Below are 21622 nucleotides of genomic sequence, written 5' to 3'. Positions count from 1 at the left end.
CAGATGGTTTTCTGCCATGTATAGTATTTGAGGTATTGAGGGAACCGGAGGAGCTAACAGTGGTTTTCTTTTTAAAACAAACTTTTTTTTAATGGAAGGCACAAATCATAAGTATAGAACTTGGTGTATTTTTACAAAGGGAACACACCCAGATCAATAAATAGAATTTCACCAGCAGCTCAGAAGCCTCCTCATGTGCTTTCCTGCTTACCCTTCCTTGAGAGTTACTATTAATACAAGGGTAAACTCCCTCCTGACTTCTATCACCATAGCTTAGTTTTCCCTGTTTTTAAACTTTGTATAAATGGAATCTGTAATCCATAATCATTTGTGCCTAATTTCTTTTGCTCAACATTATACTTGTGAGATTTCTTCTAAGTTGGTCCAAGTACTTTGTTCATTTTTATGACTATGTTTTATTCTGCTGTGTAAATATGCCAGAATTTATTTATTTATTGTAATACTACTGAAAATTTGTGGTATTTCCAATTTGGGGCTTTTAGAAATAATGCTGCTCTCAACAGTTTTATACATGCCTTTTGATGAATATAAGTATACATTTCTGCTGAGTATATATTTTGGGATGGAATTACTGGATTATAGGGAATGTATATGTACTATCTTTTGAAAAGTTTCTGTTCATGTCTTTTGCCCACTTTTTAATATGGTCGTTTGATTTTTTTCTTGCTAATTTGCTTGATTCGGGTTATTAGCCCTTTATCAGGTATATAGCATGCAAATATTTCCTTCCATTCTGTGGGTTATCTGTTTGTTCTGTTGGTTGTTCCCTTAGCTATGCAGAAGCTTTCTAATTCAATCAAGTCACACTGATTAAATTTTATTGTTGCTGTGATTGCCACTGGGTATTCTTCATAAATTCTTTGCTTAGGCCAATATCTATAAAAGTTTTTCCAACATTTTCTTCTAGAATTCTTATGGTTCCATGTCTTAGATTTAAGTCTTTTATCCATCTTGAATTAATTTTTATCAGTGGTGAAAAATATGGATCCTGTTTCAGTCTTCTACATGTGGCTATCCAGTGTTCTCAGCACCATTTATTGGATACAGATTCTTTTCTCCAGAGTATGTTGCTATCTACTTTGTCAAACATGAGATGGCAATATGTGTATGGTTTTACAGCTGGGTTCTCTGTTTTGTTCCTGCTAGACTAACCAGAAATAGGAAAGAAAGCACCCAAATAAGCTTGATCAAAAATGCAAAAGGACATAGTACAACTGATACCACAGAAATACAAAATATCATCTGTGAATACTATAAAAATCTCTGTGTACATAAACTCGAAAACATTGAGGAAATGAACAAATTCTTGGAAACACACAGCTTCCCAAGGCTCAATCAGGAAGAAATAGAATTCCTGAACCAACCAATTATGAGCTATGAAATTGAAGCAGCAATAAAAGGTCTTCCAACAAAAGAAAGTCCCAGACAAGATGGTTTCATGGCCAAATTTTAACAGACCTACAAAGAATAATTGATACCCATACTGCAGAAATTATTTCATAACACTGATAAGGAAGGATTCCTCTCCAACTAATTCTACAAAGCCAGTATCACCTTGATACCAAAGCCAGGAAAGAACATAACAAAAAAGAAAACTATAGACCAATATCCTTTATGAATATTGATATAAAAATGCTCAATATAATACTGTTATAGCAAACCAAATTCAGCAGCACCATCAAAAAAATAACCCACCAGGATCAAGTAGGCTTCATCCCAGGGATTCAAGGATGGTTTAACATACATAAATCCATACATTTGATTCACCACATAAACAGAAGCAGAAACAAAGATCATATGATTATCTCAATAGATACACAAAAAGCATTCAACAAAATTCAGCACCATTTTTATAATAAAAACTCTCAACAAAATGCATATAGATGGAACATACTTCAAAATTATAAAAGCCATACACAGCAAACCCACAGCCAACATCATACTGAATGGGGAAAAATTGAAAGCATTCCCACTCAGAAGTGGAACAAGACAAGGATGTCCACAGTCACCACTTCCATTCAATATAAGTGCTGGAAGTCCTAGCTAGAGCAATTAGACAAGAAAGAAAATTAAGGATATCCAAATGAGGAAAGTGGAGGTTAAACTATTGCTCTTTGTTGATGATATAATCTTATATCTAGAAAACCCCAAAGATTCTACCAAGGGTCTTCTGGAATTGATAAATAAATTCAGCAAAGTCTCAGGCTACAAAATCAATGTAGACAAATTAGTAGTATTCCTATACACAAATAACAGTCAAGCTGAGAACCAAATCAAAGACTCAATATCTTTAACAATAGCTACAAAGAAATAAAATACCTAGGAATATATTTAACCAAGGAAGTGAAAGATCTCTACAAAAAGAACTATGAATCACTGAGGAAGGAAATTGCAGATGATGTAAATGAATGGAAAAACGTATCATGCTAATGGATCAGCAAAATCAACATTGTTAAAATGCCCATAGTACCCAAAGTGATTTACAAATTCAATGCAATCCCTATCAAAATGCCAACTTCATTTTTTGCAGATCTAGAAACAATGATTCTATGCTTTGTTTGGTACCAGAAAAAAGCCCAAATAGCCAAAACAACCTTAAGCAAAAGGAGCAAATCTGGAAGCATCACTTTAGCAGACCTTAAGCTGTACTACAAGGCTATAGTAACCAAAACAGCATGGAATTGGCATAAAAATATAAAATCATTTATGAATTAATAATGTTCCATTTATTACTCATCTAAATATTGCTGATCCACCAATAGAATATCAAAAGGTGGGCAACTTAGTTGTCTTAGCTGTCTTTTTATCCCACCTTTTGGTACAATAAAAACAATGATTTTGTACATATTTTTAATTTTGTAATTATGAATGTATATTTGTCCAAAGCAGAGTATTTGATTTAATGGTTTGTTATTCTAATTTATAACTTTTACATCTTTAAGTTATGGTATATGGGCAATCCTAGGGATTGGCCTGCACTTCTCCCAATAAATAATAAGTCCTGCCTTTTTTTTAAGGGCTATGATTTTAGTTGCTTACATGTGGAACAGTCATGGAACCATACAGTTTGTTCCCTGTTATTCCTTGATTCCCATAGTTAACTTACAGTGTCTGTAGGCCTGCTAAATCACAGATCTTATATACACAGAGCAATTCCAGAGCAACTCCTCATCACTTACTTCCAAGTTATACCCCTGAATCTCCCTATTCTGGACCACAGAATAAATACAATGCTCCTGCTGCAAAATACTTTTTGAATGAATTTCCCACTCTTTATGTTCAACAATCCCATTGTTGCCACAATTCAGATGATATAGTCAAGGTCTTTGTACCTAACTACCTAGTTGAAGTAATTTTTACTAGTTTATTGTCTTAGTCCTTTTACTCTTCTGAGAAAATTTCCTTTATAATTTTTTTTGCTCGGTGAATTTCTACTTAATAACATCTCAAGCATTGTCGTGAATTGATGTGAACATTCTAGACAGTCTGAGAGATGTAGGACTTCTGCCACATTTACCTAAGATAGCTTCCCTAAATTATCCTTTCTTTTCTAACCCATAATCTATCAGCAGCAGTAATATCAGTTGTATGGATGAGTTTCTTATGTGTTCCTTAACTGCGTACAAATAATTGTATAACCAATCAACCATATATCAAATATTAATTGTGAGATATTTAAGGTGGATGCAATGTGACATTTATTAATGATAGTCCTATGTTCTCTACTTGAGATGTTGAAGTTGTGGTATTTTTGTCATCAGACTTCTGAAAACAATTAAGGGAATGTAATCTGACTACTATGGATTCACACATGGGGGCAGATGACTGAATCAGGAAATTAAGGTTACCAGAAAGTCCAATAGTTAGGCCACTACTTCTGATATATTCCTATAATTCAAGTTTGTGATTATAAGATGGCATTGTTTTCAAATCTTGTCAGAAATCCTAAGTTTCTAAGACACAACTAATCCACAGCTAAACCTCTGGCATAATCTCTTTTTCAGCAGCTCTCTAGAATCCTACAAAATGTTGGTGGTATTTTACTTACTCTGGAACTCCAAAAAATCTCAACATCCCTGAGACTGGAATAAATTGGCACTCAAACTAGAACCCTTTATGCCCACTATCCATTACCTTAATGAAATTGCCTCAGATTAGCTAGTAGATTTCACGTCTTCAAATACATAGAGCATATCTCCATTGGTTATACTACGTTAGGTTTTCTATTTAACTAAATCACATTTCTGCCCAAATGAAGGCAATTCCTAATCTTTACATTTTCAAACTAGAATTGCCTGGGGAAGAGAAAAGAAATAATGCCAACAAAGATCTTATGTTTGTCCTCATGGCCACATGATGAGAAACTGGGAGGAATTTAAATTTAATATTCATTGGAAATTCACTCAGCAGGCCTGAATTTATTGCAAAAATCTCTAATTCATGGATCTATTTTGAGGCTTCTATGAGCAAATGTAGGTCTCTGTGCACTGCTGACCCAGCAGGGGAGGAAGATGCACTTTTGTTTAATCGTGTGTTATTTCCCAAATTGTGTGTCATCATTCCCTAGAACTCTGTGACACTAAGAAATAATATCCTAGCATATGGAAGAATAAGCAACTGATTTCCTTTTCTCTTGGACATGGTCATAACCTAAGCATACATGAGGGCTTAGTTAAGATTCAAAGCATTGCATTTAAGTCCCAAAAAGGCGATTTTAAAAAAAGAATGCAGTCGTGTCACTAAACTATCTTCCATTTTAGCTAGCCAGATATTGGGATATGTCATTACCAAATGTAATAATAATCACTTACATTTTAATGTGTACCTTGGCAACATAAAAGAAAAAGAAAAGATGAGAAAATGAAAATCATACTATTCACCAGGACAATTCAAGAAACCTCTTGAGATGATGGAAATGTTCTATATCTGCACTGCCCCGTGTGGTAGACACTAGCCATAAATGGCTACTGAGCGTTTGAAATGTGGCTAATGTGACTGACGAATAAATGTTTTATTGCAATTAAAATTTATATTTTATTAAATAAATGTTATTGTGTGTATTTAAGGTATACAACATGATGTTATGGAATACATATAGATAGTAAAAATGCTATTATAGTGAAGCAAATTAACATATCCCTTATCTCCCAGTTACCCATTCTTTTGTTTGTTTTTTTGGCAAGAGCAACTAAAATCTATTCATTTAGCATGAATCCCATATACAGCACTATTGTATGATCCATAGTCCTCATGTTGTACCTTAGATGGCCACATATGGCTAGTGGCTGCTATATTTTAGAAAGCACAACTATAGACACAAAAACAGCAACACTCTATTTTGAAATTTAATTCAGAAGGATACATACTCAGATATTCCAAAATTTTTGATTAATTTCAACCCAGACTAATTTCAACCCAATTCTTGCTCTATTTTCTGATTCCCAGTAGAGAACTAACCCTTGTGTTGTAACTTCAAAATTGTCCTTCAATTTATGCTAGTTAATGACTAATTGTACTCTGGCTATACTTCCCTAATGGATTTTAAAAGCTCCCAGAGAGAAATATGATCTTATATGTACCCTTAATGTACTGTAGGCCACCTTAAACATTTAAATATTTATTACTACAATTTTGGGAAGAACATGATGTATGTCTTCAACAGATAAGGGTAATTTAGAACAGCAAAGTATCTAACTGCGCATACTGTAAGAATAAGAAAATGATTTACAACTCAAACTGTACCTCTCTCTTTCTGAAGTCCCTGTGTATCTGTTGTGTGTTCATGTATGCGTGTGTTGTTAATAACTATGTGGATCCCAGCAAATAGACACTTTCTGGGGAAACCAAGCTTTATAGCAACCTCAGACTTCTAAAATGATCTGAACAACTCAGGAAACTACCTGAAAAATAAATCAAGAAAGCAATCTCATTTACAATAGCCACACAAAAAAATAGGAATAAATTTAACCAAGGAGGTGAGAGATCTGTATAATGGAAACTATAAGACATTGATGAAAGCATTGAAGAGGGCTTTTCCACTAATAAATGGGAAGATATCCCATGTTTATGGATTGAAAGAATATTTTTAAATGTTAATACTACACAAAATGATCTACAGATTTAATGCCATCCCTATCAAAATACCAATGACATTCTTCACACACACACAAGCCCTAAAATTAGTATGGAACCAAAAATACCTCAAAAGTCAAAGCAATCTTGAGCAAAAAGAACAAAGCTGGAGGCAGCACACCATCTGGCTTTAAAATATACTACAGAGCAATAGTAACCCAAAAGTTAAATTTTTGCAGGTAGGCCTCCCCCAAATTATTGGATTATTTTATTTTTCATTATGTTTTACTGGAGAGAATATGGGTCTAAGTTACCAATTGTTATGGTTTGAAGGCATCCTTTAAAGTTTATGTATTGGAAACTCAATCCACAATATAACAGTGCTGAGTGAGATATGGGACCTTTAAGAGGTGATTAGGTCCTTAGAGCTCTGCCCTCATGAATAGATTATGCCATTATCATGGCAGTGGGTTTATTATCTCTATTATCTCAAGTGTGGGCTCCTGATAAAAGGATGAGTTCAGCCTCCCTTCCCTCCTATCTCTCACACACACTCTCATTGTCTCTCTATCTCTCTTTTTCTCACTCTCTCACTTTTCTCTGTCTCTCACTTTCTCTCTTTTTCTTTCTCCCCTCACCCAAGCAGGTGCCCTCTTGCTCTTCCACCTTTAAACATGGGATGACATGATAAAAAGGCCTTGGCTAGATGTGGACTCTTTGACCTTGGGCTTTCCAGCCCCCATAACTGTAAAAAATATAACTCTATTCTTTATAAATTACCTAGTTTTAAGGATTCTGTTGTAGCAGCACAAAATGAACTAAGACATCAGTATAACTTTGACAGTTCTATTTGCCATTATTCCAAGAGAAATAACACACATGGGTTCATATTAATCTACTCACAGGTCAATAGGAAAGTATTTTCTATTTGTGTATTCTTACTTATTGGTAAAAATCAACCCCAAATTTGATACTTTAAAAGTATGGAAGAAGGGATTCCAAAAGAGGATTATCCAGTCTTTTTTTTGTTTTTCCTTTTCATTTTGAAAGAAATGTGTCGTTGTTACTTTAATGAAGTTTCAGTTTAAAATATGTCAGTTGAAGGAAACAAATTTAGCTGCCTCATTTTACTAATGACAGCAGTCCAATAATTGCTTACCTAATTAGTTCAGCAATTAACATAGAATTATTCAGAGCCAAAGGTGACATCCTACCCTTTGGCTCTTAAATTCTAGGTACTTCTTTATTAATCAAAATAATCACAAATTTCAGAATCATTAAATAAGATCTCTGTCTAGGTCATCTTTAGTCTTCTGAAGTTAGAAGATAATAAAATATTTCCTTTCTTAACATTAAATTATTAATACATTCTAAACTGATTAATTAATTAATAAATGAGTAAGCTAATCTCGGGTGGTAAAAGGATGAGGAATTAATTAATGGTAGGTAGTAAATGTTGAACAGAAATAGATCAGAATAGAGTTAGATACCATGCATTCCTACTGAGTTAACCCAAAACATAAAGCCATATCCCATTTTCCCACAGAAAAGATCCAAAAGGAAGGTTTTTGCACTAATTTTATCATATTAATGTTTATATATAAAATTATAAATATTATTTAAAACTGCATTCCCCAAAGCACTTTTTGGATCTGTATAAGATATTCTCAGAAAATGTATGCTGAGTATACAATCACAAAACATTAGTACATTTGTTTTTTATATCATCCTATGGACAGATATCCATGATCTCCCCAACATAATCATTTGGTCTTTTGCTTTGTAAGTAATTTTAAAGGGTTTGTTTATTACCTAACACTTGCAATTGTGAAGTCATTCCCATGAGAGTATTAAGGAAATCTGGATTAAGGTTTTTTCTTGTTTTGTCACCAATTTGGTCAATCACTTTCTCAGTACTAGCATTGACAGATATGGTTTCAGGCTGAAGTGTCTTCCCCAAACACCAAAAATTTGCTTGCTAAGTCAAAATTAAGTAAACTGAGAGAACAAGCAATAAGCAAGACTTTGTAAGAACTTGAGTATAAAATAACTGCTCACTCTTATCTGAGGAAAAAAACAACTTTGCCTTATATTTGAGTATGCCCAGCAATATTAGAATTTAGTTTACAGAAATTTAACCATTGTTTTGAAACAGGTCCATACTAAATTTTCACTTCTGCACTCTACATTCAATTTTTTAATTTAAAACTGATTGATGAACAAAAATTATTATAACATGCAACCCCAGAAATTCTCTAAAGATATTCATATATTATATAAAAAGTGACATACATACCACATGCTGTCTTGTCCCAGACTGAGACCCCTGTAGAATATACTACTACTTTTGAAATATGGTCTTATTTTCCAGAAGAAATAAATCAATGGGGATGGTATGGGGAAGCAAAATTAATCCAACAAGATTTTAATCTTAGGAATTTTCCATTGCTGCTGATTCTTAATATAGTAGCTCCTAAATATGATCCTACTTTTTAAAAAATTGGGTTTAACTGTATATTACCTGTATATTTGCTATGGCAACAAACAAACCTGAAATTTCGGTAGTTCTATACAATACACATTTTTTATTGTGGATGTAGCTTGAGGGCTGCATGCCCCACTGGGCTCAGCTCAGCTCCACAAGTCCCACTCCTAGATGCTTTCAGGAGTCAACATCTGAGACATGACATTCTCACTGCTGGGGACAGCTGCTCAGGCAGAGCCAACCCAGGCAAGGAAATTAACGCTTCTGTTTGACCAAGAGTGGGCCACACCCACTCACCCTCCATTGGCCACGTCAAGTCACATGGCTAAGCCCAAGCTCAGTGGGGCAGGGGTATGTTCCCTGCCTGTGGGGAAGCAGGGCAAGGGTGGGAAGGAAGCAAATGCTCTGAGCAAATAATGTAATCTATCATTCCGTTTTAATTGATAATCACTCTTCTGAGTGTCTTATAATTTGTAAAATTTGTTTAATTATCACTAGAACTAAAATTAATATTAGTAAATGTATATACATATTTCTTTTGACTGCCGACAATGGCCACGGACTTGGGTGAAGATTCATGTGCAAGTAGAGAGATGATATTGAATATATTTTCTAGTGGATTTGTAGTTTCTCACGATGCCATTTATCATAATTTCTTTTATGCTTTTTAACTTCTCAGAATAATTTTCATGTCTAAGGCCTAGTTTGGAGTTTTTCCTTCCTGTACTATTTCTGTCAGTGCAGCATCCAAGTCTGGTTCTTCTATTCCCTCAGAGAATCTAGGAGATATTTAGTTTCCTTATTACTTCTGCTAAACTAGCTAGACTAAACTCTTTTCTATATATATTCTATGGAGTGGATATTTGGCTTCAAGCAAGTTAATGTATAAGAAGGTACCTAGCATATGGTACATACTAAAAAAAGTCCCATCATTTTTCAGTTCTTATTAGTTTATTCTAAAAATGTTGATACATTAGCTTCCTTTAAAAATACATTATTGATTTTTATATGATATCCTGAAGTTCTTAAAAACTACTTACTCTAATTTTTTTCATTATCTCTGCAAGATTGGGGGTGGTAAGGCACATGGGAAGAAAAGTAGTTTTTTACCACTTTCTGAAGGTAAAAGCCAGTCATGTGTATCAGACAAACTGAGGCAACGATGTGCTTTTATATGACATACTTTTTCATGTTTTGGTTTGCAGAAATATCACATTCTTAAATACAACTCCTTCAGTTGAATATGAGGGAAATCTAACTCCAAAATCTATCACCCTATTAATTATCTGTATTGATTTGGCATTTGTCCTATCTGGTTGACACTGAGTGTATCTTCCCTGAAGCTGCATGTTGAAGAGGACTACAGATCCAAATACGGAAGAATGATGCAGCGGGGTGTAGACACCACTGTCTTCCCTGCTGGTGCCTCCAGGGAACGTGGTTTATCAACTCAACCACCCAGGCTGGTTGTCAGGAGAGAAGGGAAATGTGGGGACATGACAGAGGGTGAGCTACCAGGGTTGAGAGCTTAGGGGTCTGCAGGCCTCAGAAGCTGTCCTTAGCATGGAAGTCATAATCAATTATTTTTTACAATTAGAAACTCTTTATTTTATATAAAATATTTCATATTTTGGAAGAGGTATATAGGTTTTAATTAAAACAGAAATATCACCCCAAATTCCACCACCTAAAGAGAACTACTATTAACATTTTGGGTATGTATTTTGAGTCCTTTTTAAAATTTATGCACTTAACTTTCTTTACAAATCATTTAATATTATATACTTAATGTTAAAATATACCAGTTCTAGAAGTATAAACATTTGTGTGCCAAACATTTGTTTTTGTCAAAGTTTGTTCTGTTCAATTTGAAATAGAGTTTAATGTGAAAAAGAAACCTACTTGTGTGAACACTGAAGAGTTCCTAGAAATGCTTTCTTTCCTACCATATTATTGATAAACATTTTGAAATAACCAACTCATGTTCTGTTCTATTTTATAATTTAACCAATATCCATGCTGTTGGTTACCTGCCACCAGGTAAAGAGGATGTTCTCAGTCTTTCTTACAACTCCCTTCCTAGGTTGTGTCACTCCTCCTGTCACAAGTCGGTCCAGTCTCACAGATGAGCAGTTGCAGTGATCTGCTGTGACATGAGACCCTAGTATCCCACCTGCTTCTGTCCTGTTCCTATGTCTCAGAGTCACTGCCCACATCGAAGCCTGAGCTTAGTACACATATGGAATCACGGGCAGTGGTAAATGGCTTGGCTGACCAGGAGCCTGAAATATTGAAAGATAAGGATCAAGGAGGTGTGAGGTAGATGCATGTGAATGGATATATGAGAATGGTCACACCTTTGTGGAGATATGTGGCTTCATATCGCATGTCCACCAGAGATCGTGTGCCATGCAACAGGCACTAAGCACTCAGGTAAACAAAACTCTAACAGCCAACTGAGCCAGCCCTGTCATCAGCCTCCTCAGTTCTGGCACAATGGACACGTAAAAGAAACATCCATGGTGACAGAGATGGAGGCCACGCAAGGGCCAGCAGCACTGGCTCCTACTTGCAAGAGCCACGAAATGTCCAAGCTGCCAGCAACAGCGGTCCTTGCCAAGTCCTCCATGTGGCACCATCCCTTGAGATCCCCCTGTCACTTGGTGGCCAGATGAATACATTCCACCTCTTCTACCTTGGAAGGAGCATAATTTATTTCAATAAGAATATACACATACTATGAGTATGGGGTTGTGTTTTCTACCCATGGAGGCTTAACTAGCACCACTGCCCTAAGGCCTATGAAACATAAGATTTATCACCTCAAAATTCCACATAATATCCTGTCAGACCAAAGCACCCACTTTATAGCAAAGGAGGTGTGCAACTGGTCCATGACACATGATCTGCTAGTCATGCTACATACTGTGCCATTCAGACGCCACTGCCCAGACGGCACGATGGAATGGCCTGCTGAAGGCAGTGCTGAAGGGCCAGGTCAGAGGAGATGCTTTGCAGTGACACCATTCCCCCAGGACACTGTCCACTTGAATTCAAAGACCTTTATATGATTTTAGGTTCCCAGTAAGTAGAATTCATGAGTCCAGGAACTGAAATGTAGAAGCAGAATTAACCTCGCTTACCACCACTCTCAGTAAGTTACTTGGTGACTTTGTGCTTCCTGTCGCAGTAACGCTGAGTTGTCTTCCCCCAAAGGGGACATTTCCACCAGGATACACAGCGACATGCTGTGGAACTACAAGCTAATGGCTGCCTCTTAGATACTTCACGCTCCCTGCAAGTGAACAGAAGGCAAGAAGTGGAACTAGCATTTTGGTGGGAGGAATTGGCTCTTTTCACCTGGAGAAGGTAACACAAAAGGGACAAGGAGGAATATGTTTCATACTCAGCAGTTCACTCGGCACCTCCTTGTACCCTCTTGCCAAGTTTTGGTGGTTATGGACAAATTTAGTGACCTTTTCCTGAGAAGAATTGGTGAGCTGGAGCTCAGAAATCTTGAGGAGGTGGCCTGGGTCACACAGCAGGAACGAAAGATTTATTCCCTCGGCTGCTGGGAAGCCTGCCAGAAGGTTTCCTTTTTTCCGTTTATAGCTTGTATCCAATGACTTATCACATGGGGGAAGGAAAGTGCATCATCCTCGCCCCAATTTGGGACAACTCTGAAGAACTGTACCAAATTAACATCTTCCCATGGAGTTTCCAAAAGTCTTCATTGAAATTGAATGAACATTCCCTCTGCCCAGTCCTGCCTCCTTCAACTCCCTTCTCCAAGTTTTGGTCCCAAGAGCACATCCTAATAGACATCCTTTCCTGAATCTGCATCCCAAACCTGACTCTTGTGGAATCTAGCCTGCAACAGCGTGTTTGTTGAAGATGTGCTAGCTCAGACATTGCTGAGAATGTTATGTACTACTGCATATGATATAAATACTGTATTCTTATTTTGTAATCTAAACACTTAATTCTAATGCATGATTGGACCCAAAGTGTTTAGACAAGGGATTAGGGACTTATGCTTAGCAAATATAACAGGTCTAAAGGGAAATAGAGTTCATAGGGATTAGAGTACGAATCTTTTATGTTTGCCTGTGACCAACACTTCCACCTTTTATGACTTCTTTGTTCCTTACAGAATCAGTCTTCCTCTATTACTGCTTGACTTAAACTTTCACAGGCCTTGTTCTCCAAGAAGGTTCAGTTTTTCTTCTTATAATAGCCACACGCAGATATGTAGAAGACCTGATAGCCATCCTTAAAATTTCAATAGATTACGTCTTTCCAATATGTATATACTTCCCCAGGAATATCCTCCTCAAATCTACTATATGAAAAATAAAATAAGCAAATTTAATTATCCTCCACTAACGGCCCAAGATTATGTAAAGTTTTCTCTTTGACACATTATAGAAGCTGCTTGGTGAGGGTGGAGCGTAATCACAAGATCACTTCCAAAAAATGATTAGGATTACACATTTTTTCTGCAGCTCTCAAAAGAAAAAAATGGTTCCATGAAAACATAATAGGTTTTTAAGTGTTATCTGGCATTATAGCTCCATCAAGTGGTAAAACTGACATGAAGCTCTAAGGTTATATTCTTAAAATGCATTCAGTTTAGTTTCCATCCCAGAATCTCTATCAAGCCTGGATTTATAACTGAACATCTCCTCATTTCAGAGCACGACCTGAGCTGTTTATAAATTTGGAAATTCTAATGAAATTGTATTTGGACAGAGACTACTTAGATTTTTTTTGATATGGAAACTGAAGAAATCACATTTTCCTACTATTTAAATTTTGATTCTATGAATATTTTAAAATTGCCATTTGCTGATAGAAATGTCTGCTGCCAGGCCTCAGGTCTTCACTGACTTTGGGCCAGAGACCTCGTCATTTTCTTGCCACAGGGGCCTCTCCCTAGACCGTTCACGTGTTATCTTGCTTCTTAAGGCAAGGATCCAAAAGAAAGACAGAAATACCAAGGGAGGAAGAGCAAAATGGAAGTCACAGTCTTTTGGTAACTTAAGTGACAGAAGTGACATCTCATCACTTTTACTGTTGTTTTTTTTTTTTTTTAATTATGCTTTATTGGGAATGAGTCACTAGGTCTAGGCCACACTCAAGAGGCGGGGCTTGTACTGCAGCACAAAAACTATGAGGAGATAGGGGCCATCTTAGAGGCTGTCCTAAAAGCCACTTTCCTGAAATAAAACGTGCAAACCCTAAAATTCTAATATCTTTATAAAAATTCAAATATATTAATACTCTCTCAGAAACTAATAATTTTATTATTAAAAATAAGGTTTATTATGTTCTAGATGCTATTCTGAATGTAAGCCACATACTAATAGTATGTGTATTATTAACTCTCAGTAATTATTAGTAATTATTAACTCTCTAATCCTTGGAACACTACTATAATGTAGGTACTAATATTATTTCCAACTTACAGATGAGGAAACTGAGGCATGGAAAACTTAAATAATTTATTAGGATTTAAAGCTAAGTCATCTGGCTCCCAGGAGAGTATAAGGCTTTCTATTTGCCATACAACAGAACTTGTAAATTGAAGATGAGGTATGCCATTGAAAATAGAAGTAAAAAGAGAATTTTTTCATTTTCCCATTACTCTAATTGTTATATTAATATAATGTGTTGACTCAACTTCAGCTTGGCCTGCAAAAGCCCCAGTTTAGGTCAGTATCTTGACATAATTAATTCTTAATGATTATATAATAATGATTCTTTTACCCTCAAAAGTGTCCTGATTTGGCTGATTAATTATATAGTCTATAAGTATAAGGCCAGTAAAATGTCCTAACACATCTGGAAAATATCACACATTTCATTACTGGAGAAAATTTACTCTTCCCACTGTATTCTCAAGTGATCCTGATGTGGCCCTGAGGATTAATAATCACTGTTCTAAATGGTGACATTACACAAAATCATTAAACTACTTCTTCAAATTATAAATATTTGGTTTTAAGAATAGACTCATTATTATTGGCTTTATATTTTATTTCTAAATCCCTTTATGATGAAAGATACAATAAAGCACAGAAACACTTGGGTGGAAACTATAAGAACAGGAATGGTAAAATAATATCACAGTGTAGTTTGTCCTCATTAGGAAGCAACACAAATCATTTAGCTAGCCCCTACATGTATGTGGAAGCAGAAACTCAGTTATGAATGTGCCACATTGTTTTGGAACTTATCTATCATTTTGTCTTTTTAAAAATGTGGTATATATAGAATGTGGTAAATATAAATGTCGTAAATATAAAATGTGGTAAGCTGGTTAATTTTGTCAGTAAAAATATCCCAGCTAGAGTCCGCACTTTTTGACGAAAAAATATATTTTAGCCTACCCGTGTTTATTAAACTAAGTTGTTAAAGCAGATGAATGCCTACATCATCAAAACATGCATTATTAAAATTGATAAGTATTGAAAACTAAAATTTATTGAAACAGATACTACAAAATAAATGTATAGAAAACAGCTAAAAGAACATGCAAATTTCCAGAACATGCCATAGCAAATGTAGTGCTTTGATGTATAGCCAGAAGAGGGCATTACATGACTGCCATATGATAGTATTCTCCTTTTGCAGTTTTAAAAATCTAGAAGAAATACATCTGTGTGTGTGTGTATGGAGGGGGAAGTAGTTTAGGGAAATGAATCATAGCATCCAAAAACTATACACTGAAATCTTTTAATGAAAATAATCTTCCATATGAGTCTGCTTAAAGCACTCAGCTTCTATTATGAGAATTTAACCAACTTACAATTTTGGTTCTGAAGAAGTCTGACACCAGCCTGATTTTGTTTTCTACTGGTGGCTTGATCTTTTTTTGTCTGGTTGCAAAATGATCCTTCCTTTCTTTTTGAAACTAATCAATTCTACCAGTACCTGCCATCATTCTGATTGCTGATGGGTTTTTTGGTTATTTTCTTTTTTCTCAGTATGTCTGGTCAACCTAAAGATTCAACCCTCATTTTGTTTCTGGAAGACTTTTCTTATGTAGATATGCACACACATGCACAAGTATTTCTTCTGTCTCAACCTTTGCTATTTGAACTCTCACCATCTAAACTCAGAAATGAAAGACTCAGATCAATATTTTAAAAAAAGCTTTTGCTATCTTAACTCAGTGCGATATTGTGATTTATAATAAGATATATGATAAGTAGATATTTGGTCTTTATACAGTTTCCTATCATACAGCGCTTAAAACCTTTGACATCTCTGAAGTGAGAAGAGTGTCTTGTACACTAACATGATGACTGGCAGCCCCAGGTAGCTTCAGCATGGGGACTGGTCCCCTGAAAGTCCAAGGCATGATGAGTGAGTTGGGACTTTCAGCCCCAGCCCTCAATCTCTGGGCAGGGGAGAAGGGCTAAAGGTTAAACCAATCACCAGAGGCCAATAATTCAGCAATTGTGCCTATATAATGAATCATTCATAAAAACCCAAAAGAACTGTGTTCAGAGAGCTTCTGGATAGCTGAAACCATGGATGTTTCTGGAGGATGGCACACCCTGAGGGGCATGAAAGCTTCTCATCCCTTCCCTTACATCTCACCCTGTATCTCTCTTCTATCTGGCTGTGCACCTGTATCCTTTGTACTTTCCTTTATAATAAACTGATAAACATAAGTAAAATGCTTCCCTAAGTTCTGTGAGCCACTCTAACAAATTAACCAAGCCTGAGTAGGGGGTTCTGGGAACCTCATTTATAGCTGGTTGGTCAGAGGCACAGCTCATAATCCGTGTTTGTGACTGATGTCTGAACTGGGGCAGTCCTGCAGTACTGATGCTATCTCCAGGTAAATTGTGTCAGAATTGAATTGAATTATATGACATACAGCTGGTGTCCACTAAATGATCATCTGCAGAATCTGCAGCACAATCGATTGCTGATGGGGAGAAATCTACATGTACTTTGGTGATCAGAGGTGAAGTGTTCTGTGTTGTGTTGCAAGAATATATTAGGACACAAACTGTTTAGGATTTTTCTATTCACTCAGAAACTGAATAATGTCAAATATCAATAATTGTATAAGCATGCCTTCTCATATAAAGTTATCTCATTATTTATTTCATTGCTTATTTCCTCCAGAGATATTAAATTACTCATGTTAAATTTCTTTCATCTTCCATATCTACCATTTTCCCCTTTATAACATAACTTTTTGTAAGGCTGTTATTTTGTTTTCATTTCTCATTTCTAATCAAATGATTCTTACTTTGTTTTTTAGTGATGTCTCTTCTCCTTTGTTTTGCTTTTGATATGTGGGAAGTAGGTTCATTGTGCACTGGCTGTCAATTTGCTTGAGTCCAGTGAGGCAGAACCCCCCACACACATACAAGTTACATGAAGTGGGTTTATTCCTCACAGATAAGCAGCAAGAAACAACAGAAGCCTTGGGTTCATTGTGAACCAGCTCCCCAAGTCTCAGGAGAGCCACCTACGATGGATGGAGACTCATTTGGACATGCTCTGCTGGTGGAGGGACCCTGAAAAACAGTCCATCCTGGGTCTCATTCCCTGGGATAATGTGACCCACTGGGCTAAAACATTAAGGGACACCCTGTTTCTGGGGACTGGGACAGAATCAAAGCTGTTCCAAGCCATTTCTCCTTATTTCAGGATGTTGCATTTCCATCTCATTCTCTAGCTATTCTTAATTACAAACAAGAAAGGAAGGGAGAACTAGGTTGGCCCAAGGCCACCTAAAAACTATTCTGCATTGTGTGCCTTCATTCATGTGATTTTATTATTTTTCCCTTCCACTTCTCTCCTAAGCATCTATAGCATATATTTCCTCACCTTTTGCTATCAAAACATATTTTCCCTGAACTCCTTTTTCTGTGTTTTGAGCTCTCGTTTTGTAGTAAAAATTATTTCATAATTTCTTTCCTTCTACGTATTTTGGATTTATTTTTCTCTTGGTTATTGATTTTTTTTACTGTCTGAATCTTAAGTCACTGATTTTAGACTTCTTAAAAATATAAGCATGTAAAGTATTGCTTATTCTGTAAGTACTACTTCAGTCATATTCCAGAAATTTCAATATGTTCTGTCATTATCATTCAGTTTGTAATATTTTCTTATTTCCGTTGTGATTTCTTTTATGCCTCATGGGTTACTTAGAAGTATAGTGTATAGTTTCCAACCATTTGGAGAGTTCCTAGATACCTGCTATCATCTCTAATTTAATTCCACTGAAGTCAGAACATACTCTGTATGGTTTCAATTCTTTTAAATTTATTGAGTCTTTTTTATAACCCATTATGTGGGCCATCTTGGTGAATTTACCATGCACACTTGAAACATGTTTTTTGTCGTTGTGGGACATAGTGTTCCATAATCAAGTAGGTTGTGGCACATAGAGTGAAGGCCTCAAAGCTGTAAACATGTTAATCCCCAGAACCCACGCATATGTTACCTTATGTGGCAAAGGGGAATTGCAGCTATGATTAAATTAAGGATTTTGAGATGGGGAGATTATCCTGGATTATCTGGTTGGGCCCAATGGAATCACAAAGATGCTTACAAGAGGGAGTGAGTAGGATGAGAAGGAGAAAAAAAAGACAGTCTGATGACAAAAACTTAGAAGTGTTTAAACATACTAAGCTGCTGGGCTTTAACGAAGCATGGAAGGGCCTTTAGCCAAGAAATGCAAGGGAAATCTAGATTTAGAAAAGTTAAGAAAATAGATTCTCCCCTAGAACCTCCAAAGGAAGCACAGCTTTGCTAACTCTTTGATTTTTGACCCAATAAAACTCATTTGCATTTCTGACCTCCTGAACTGTGACTAACACATTCTGTTGCTTGAAACCATTAAATTTGAAGTAGTTTGTTACAAAGTGATTGATAGTATTGTTCAGATCATCTATCTTTTAGTATATTTTTGTCCTAATCATTCTTTCAATAGCTCAGAGGAGTGTTATAATCTAACTACAGTTATAGAATTGTCCTTTTGTTCCTTTAATTCTGACGACTGTTGCTTTGTGTAATTGAAGCATTAGGTGCATACATATTTACAGTTGGATTTCCACCACAAACTCTCTTAAACAGCAGTTCACATCTCAGTTTAATTCTGTTGTGTATAACTTGGTCTTTCTCATGCATTCATGTTTCTGAGGTCAGACAGAGAATTGTACAGCCTTTATAAACAGAATTTGGGGCTTCCATTCCTTGTTTTTCTCCTTTTTTGGGGATTCCTAACCAATTTTCAACACCTATGGTTATTCTGAATGCTGCCCTCTGTTTTTCACCATGCAGACTGGGAGCTTTGTACAAAAATCTTAATTACCCACTCACTAGTGCTATCTTCTCTGTGGCCTCAGCAAAAATCCATAAAGAATGGGTTCTTAGCCCCATTGTACCTTTTCTGTAAGCATTTGACTCCCTCTAGAATCTACCTACCAATGGGACCTAATCATAAGAGTGTATTTCATCATATTTCCAGGTTCCACCCACCTGGAAGAATATAGAGGGTACATATAGCAACAGGTAGAAAAATTGGGGCACATCAGAATTCTACCTACCACAAAGTGCTGTGCAAAGAGTAAAGTCAGCCTTTTGAACTTTACTCTACAAAGGCTACTCCATTATCAAGAACAGGGCCCAAGCTTTATTTCCCTTTCTCCATCATACTAAGCTCTAAGATAAGGTGACATTTAGATGTCCCTGCTCTTAGGGGAAAACATATTCTGAGATTAGTCTATTCATTTCTTAGCTGTTTAACATTTTGGGGATCATGGTATTTTTTTCTTTCATTTTTTACTATTTTTGATTATCTCCTCTGGCTCATTCCCAACCACACATTGCTGCCTCTCTCTGTTTTATTATCTTTTCCTTTTGTTTTCTTCCCTTGTGAATAATGTTTACGTATTGCAATACTTAGACCTATGAAGGAAACTTTGGTGCTTGGTGTTTCACAGAACCTAATTGAGTTCATTATATAAAATTGCAAGCAGAAAGTTGGTTCCATGGAATTCTGAGTTATTTGAGAAAAAAAGCCCACTAATATCTAACTAGAGGCATTCTAAAAGTATTTACAACAATTTCCATAATTATTCCATGATTCGAGAAAGCTGCATACAATTTACACTGTCCTTCTTAGGAATGTTTTTGAAAGGACTTGGCACACTGCAGCTTTTCACATGGCTCTGGGGGTGTTCACAATGCTGTATTATTGCTCAGTGATCAGCTCTGCAGTGCCCAGGGACACAGGATACAAATCTTCTTTAAGACTCCTTGCTTGTATGGTAGAAGTGTTTAAAGATACGGTTTCAAACTAATTCCAGAAGATAAAAAACCTTATAAGTTATAAAACCTGAGTCAGTTACAGTGCTCTGTCTCCAGGAAATAAGATCAGATTTGAAATACTTCATTGATTTTAACATAAAAATTCTTATACAACACCTACTAAGATATTTGATAAGAAAAAAAAAAGTTAGTATAGGAGTATAAATCCTGGCTTTCATACCTATAAACATTTTTTTTTTTAGGAGCGACAAAGACTATTTCCTTTACCAAAACTTTAGTCAGGCTCCTCTGAGTCCCCAGCTCGAGTACCTTGGGCTTCCCTCTCTGTCCACCTAGAATCCAGTTTGAGAAAGAATCCTTCTACCTGCTAAGTCAGTTTAGAGAAAATCCACTGCCCAGGGAAATCTTATTTCCCTGGCCTGCCTTCAGCAGTAATTCTATCAAGTCAGTTTATTCAGAGCCCCTCAGCCCTGATGTTTCCTCTTAGCAATTCCCGTCCACTGACTCTCATGCCACTGCTTGACTGTAAATCACCATGTGAACTTACTGGAGTCAGAGTTGTGTCCTACCTTTTTCTCCCATGGCAAGACCCATTGCAGCCATTTCCATACCATGACCACCCTTCAAGTCTGCCTTACCATCTTTAACAAGGGTTGTGAAAACCTTTTAACAGTAGATACATAGACTTGTGTCATTTTTGAATTGGTAATTACACTATTTCAGATGAGAAAACTGAAACAGTCATTCTGGTTGGTAGTGACACAATTAAGCAACCTGAAGGGGTCTTTACCCAGTTCAGCCTCTTTCCACTGTTCCTCAAAATATCTAGGCAGTTATACAAAAATCATCTTTACAAACTGGATCACTAAAGAAGTCTGCCCTCTAAGACCATGTCATTGTAAAATAAATAATATTTTCCAATTCATAATTAGATTTCTTAAAGGTAGAACACAGAACAAATCTACCTACTACCATGATTCCCTAATATTTCAATTTAGAAAACAGTCATGATGGAAAGTCCACAAATGTGTGGTATTTCTGTTGCCTTCTGCTTGAACTGCTTAAAGGCCCTAAGGTCTTTTTCCAGTACCTAGCCCTCTACCTGCTGAGTCAGCCCTCCTTCAAAGCGTTGATCTGTACAGTTTCTAGCATGGCACTTAGATGATTGATATTTAGTTGAATTCTAAGAGCATTCAGTTGGGGTCACTTAAATCTGAACTTTTTAATGAGGCAAGTGAGGTAAAGAATTAGAAAAATTGGTTCTTATTGTAACTTTCCTAAAGAATTACTTAAATTTATAAACATATTTCCTTCATCCATTTATCTGGGAAATCAATTCTAGACTAACTTTGGTAAGTCTGTAAAGTGTGGCAAAATATCTAAGAAATGTATAAAATGTTTGAATGTTTTCAAAAATTTATTTATATCTTTTCAAAGTAGAGATTTAGGGGTTTCTTTTCCCAGTAGAAAAAGTACCTCACATGTAGTAATCAACTTAGTACATGTGTTGAATGAAATGATTATCTGACTGAAGTTGATAGATTTTATCTGTGAAATTTGGAGGGTGAGATGTCTTGGGTAAAGGAAAGTGTATGGAATTAAAACAATTGTTTAAATTCCTGCTTGGCTCCATACTAGATCTGTGTGTTCTCGGGCAATTTAATTACTCTCAGTTTGCAGTTTTCTTAAACATAAAAAGGGATACTCAGATATAATTACCTAATTTGGTTACATTAAACA

The sequence above is a fragment of the Microcebus murinus genome, chromosome 27 (genome assembly GCF_040939455.1).
Source record: "Microcebus murinus isolate Inina chromosome 27, M.murinus_Inina_mat1.0, whole genome shotgun sequence".
In the NCBI taxonomy this organism is placed as follows: Eukaryota; Metazoa; Chordata; class Mammalia; order Primates; family Cheirogaleidae; genus Microcebus; species Microcebus murinus.
Note: the sequence above shows the minus strand (reverse complement) of the source record.